Below are 3,964 nucleotides of genomic sequence, written 5' to 3'. Positions count from 1 at the left end.
TTCTCTCCCTCTCTCTCTTTTTGTCCTGCCAATTTGTTTCGTAAAGTCCACCACAGCAGCAGCACGTTTACGAACTGGACGTTGCACACCAACTAGCTGTCCGATAATGACGTGACTACATATCTGACTGAAAACCGACTTGCCTGCTTTTGACCCGAGGCATCCTTGTCGCAGTGTTTTTAATGTTTAATGTTTTTTGATTTTGTTGGATGTTGACGCAATTTGTCTGACGCCGTGAGAGACTTTCGCTTTCTGGCTGTGGGAATTTAAGCTTAGGGCGCCACATGTCAAGCGAACTAGCGTGTACTTTATGACTCAGCCCCTTTAAAGACGAGCGCTGGAAAATAGTATTTACTACTTACACAGCATCTGCATCTAAACTCTGTAAGAGATATGCTAATAAATCCTCCTCCATCCTCCTACCTCCTCTTCATCCTAACCTGGGTATCCATTAGCATGGATGCATCTCGGGGCACTTTACCAATAAACACCACAGCCATGTTCTTTACCCTATCCACCTCTCTTCTCTCTCATTGTATCACTTATTCCCATCCCTGTTTATGATCAAAATGGCGTTTTCCTCATTATCCTCCCCCCTGCATGACCGCTAACCATTATATAACCGCTTCTTAAACACCAATTCTTGGAAACTTTTTCTTAAATTTCACATTTAAAGATATTATTTTTTTTAATCTCTTAGGGTTAAATTTCCCAATTAAAAGTCCATTAGAGCTAGTGTACGATTTCAGTTAATTGCTACTAGATTGAAAACATCGCCGATAAGTGTGTCAGCCAGGCTTTTTATGAAATTGTCTTTTTTACATTTCAAACTGGCCTGAATTCGATATTGGAGAATGGGGTCAGGGAGCGTCCTCGTACAGCAAGCCAGCCTGGCCCTTGTTGTTCAGAGTCATAAACACCACCCTATACTATCAACCCTACACTGGCGTAGCTTGTGTTTTAACTCGTTTACGCCTTGTCGCTGTGACGTAAACCCGATTAAAAGAATTGCCCTGCACATTAGCCTCGACACAACCCCATTTTGTTATGTTTTCTTTTTTTGCTCTCTTGAGCTAAAATCCCCCACAGAACACTCAGTGTTGACAACAATGTTTCTGGGCCCGTCAGAGGGTGTGTAGTTATAGAAAGGGAGGTGCTGATTGGGAGGGGGGGTGTTGGCGCTGCATGTTCATTTGGCTCCAGCAGACTAACTGATTTCAAGTTGAGAGGAGATCAGGCCGGAAGGAAGGAGGGGCAGGCTAGAGGGGCAGGCGGGTCAGCTGGTGCTGCACCTGTCAATAATCCCAGATTTGCGATGCGGTTGGCTGTTTTCTGCGGTGGGGGAGGGGGGGTTGGGATGGAGAGGGGGGCGTGTGCGACAGGAAAGGTGCGGGTGAAGAGAGGTAACAGAAAAATAAGGCCATAAGGGGTCTCCTGCAAGCACGCAGGCCGCCGTTCACAGTAACGTCGGAGGCTCATCGCAGACCTGAACCACTGCCCCGTGCCCCCACCCCCCAGACCCAGCCCCTCCTAGTACTCGAATGGTCGTGCTTTACACAGGAGGGGCCCTCAACACGCTTGTCTTAATGGTATATGACGTCTCTTGTTGTACATATGGTCGCTCCATCGGCGTGCAGAGAGGCTGTGCTTTCATGTTACTCCAGTCCTCAATTCAAAGTTGTAGCTTCTACGACTTCACTCCTCAATAAAGTTGTAAGTTATGGATTTTTGTATTTTTTTTTTAGCTTTTCTAAATAATAGTAATAATTCTGCAGCCTGGAATCGTATTATTAACAAACAAACAAAATCTTGTCCCGACACGCTCTCACTCCCCGTGCTGATACTGGATTCGTATGTTTGCAAATGGGCAGTTTCTAATTCATCTGACAATCCTAATACACTTTTATAATCGTGTTTAATGGGGCATATAACTTTCATTCACGTGACCCCTTGAAGAGCTAAGCTCTGTACACACACATTTCTATATCGAACAACTCACTTGGTGTAGTCTTCAGAGGTGCGGAAGAGATGTAGCTCCCTCTTTCGCAGAGAAAGATCGTGGTTAATGAATCCAGTCATTTCACTCTGCAGTTCATTTCATGCAGATCTAAAGCGTCTTTGCTCAGGTTTCCTTGCAAACGTGTCACCCCCTTAATCACACAAGGAAATCTTTTTAAGTCAAACAACACCATACATGCACGTGAGTAGAGCACCGTGCTGTAAGTTTACTGGGGCTACAACAAAAACAAAACATTTGTCATGCTGACAGGCTTTCTCAATGGATGATATTCATATCGACTGTTAAAAAAGCTCAAGGGTGACATATTCAGAAAGCTTGTTTTGTGTAACCAAAGCCAGAATCTAGAAGAGTTATTCCATTTACAGTGAGAAAGAAGTAAGAATCTGCTACTACAAAACGTGTCTGAAACGATTCAATCAGTTCATCAGAATATCACAGTTTTCTGTCAGCTTGACTACATCCTTTCAGCTCCACATGCACAGACCGCGTGACCGCGAATGAAACCCACATTTTCCAACCTCCGCCGCAGCCCGGGCTTACTGAAACATTGCAAGGTTGCCCACAAGTAACACACAACTGGCAATAAACCCGCTGGATCACCCTGCAGGTGAGAGGCGAGAAAGGGAAAAACGACAGCGTTGCTTTGGTGAGTGTTCCTCCCCTCTCCGCCGGAGACGCCGACGAACCCATAGCTGAAAGAGCAGCGCTGTTCACGCTGGGATGATAAAAGCATGAATACCTATTTCAACACTGCTCTGGCCTTTCGTGTGCCCCCGGGGGACGGCGGATTCGCATTTTAGCATCACCCCCCCCCATCCCTTGCCAAAAAAAGAAAAAAAAAAGGAACGATAGAGTCTTTCAGGCCAAAAGCCAAGCGTCTCTGCTGCTGGTCGTAACGATAGTCACGAGCCTTTCTTTGAGCGGCAACCGTGGTGTCTTGTATTTATTAGCATTGACCAACAAGGAGGTGTGGTTTGAGCTCTGCGGCGGTTGGAAAGTGAATCAGTGCTTGTGTGTGTGCATGTGTGTGTGTGTGTGTGTGTGTGTGTGTGAGGCGTGGGGGGGGGTACAAGCCAAGGGGGAGCTGTACAAACGTCGTAGGCAAAGCACCGAAGCAAGTGTGCCACGGCCAGACATCTTTAGGGGGATTTATTCTCATGCGTACAGTAGCCTATTGTTTTGGGAGTTCATGCATATCCATTACTTCACATGATTGAAATATCCCCCGAAGCCTGTCGTTTCATTCAGGGTTCAGACTCGACTTGTTTGGTGGAGCGACGACGGGCCCTCTTAAAGCACCACACGCCCTGGTTGACTCAGTGTCTTCATTCTCTTGTTTCCCCATTCAGCCTGTTTGTGTCTGTCTGTCTCAGGGGAACAACCACAGGAGACACCCGAGGGGATAGAAATGCACATTTTTGCGTAATTCGGCTTGGATCGGCGCCAGCTCGGCACTCCTCGCCCTCGGTCCGCAGCCACGTGCTAGCGCGCACAAACCAGATAGACCACCATCCTCGTACTTTTTCTTCCCTCCTGCTTATTTATAGCGAGCGGCTCCCTTTTATTCATGAATTTGAGTGACCTTTTTGGGGGCTTGCATTACCTAATTTCCCCAAGCCAAAGGCCCAATAAACGGGGTTGGATTTCTCATACAAAAGCCCCGACAAGGGGGCATTTATTTACTTGTGCAAGACTTGGAATGTATTAGTCTGAGCTCATACTTTTTTTAATTTTTTTTCTCTCTCTGATTCGTCCAAAAACCTCTTGCTGCTGTTTGCTTCGGCGAGGATGGGACGGAACATTCTGATGTAAATCTAAAGCCAGTGTGGTTTTGAAAACAGCCCTGGCGTCATGTTTGATAGAGGCCCAAGTCCGTCTCGGTGTTGTTGTTGGCGTCGGCCTCGCTGCTCAGCTAAGGCGGGAGAGACGGGAGGAGCGAACGCG

The 3,964-nt window shown here is 46.9% G+C and overlaps 1 protein-coding gene across 1 annotated transcript in view; it reads left to right on the top strand.

The window, feature by feature from the left end:
• The window catches only part of rbpjb (recombination signal binding protein for immunoglobulin kappa J region b), a 41,298-nt gene that overhangs the window by 709 nt on the left and 36,625 nt on the right, over positions 1-3,964 (top strand). The gene's annotated exons all lie outside the window — the stretch shown is intronic.

Source organism: Morone saxatilis, unplaced genomic scaffold (assembly GCF_004916995.1).
Source record: "Morone saxatilis isolate NCDOM2014 unplaced genomic scaffold, NCSU_SB_2.0 Contig4, whole genome shotgun sequence".
Lineage (NCBI taxonomy): Eukaryota > Metazoa > Chordata > Actinopteri > Moronidae > Morone > Morone saxatilis.
This window is presented reverse-complemented; position numbering and strand designations above follow the sequence as displayed.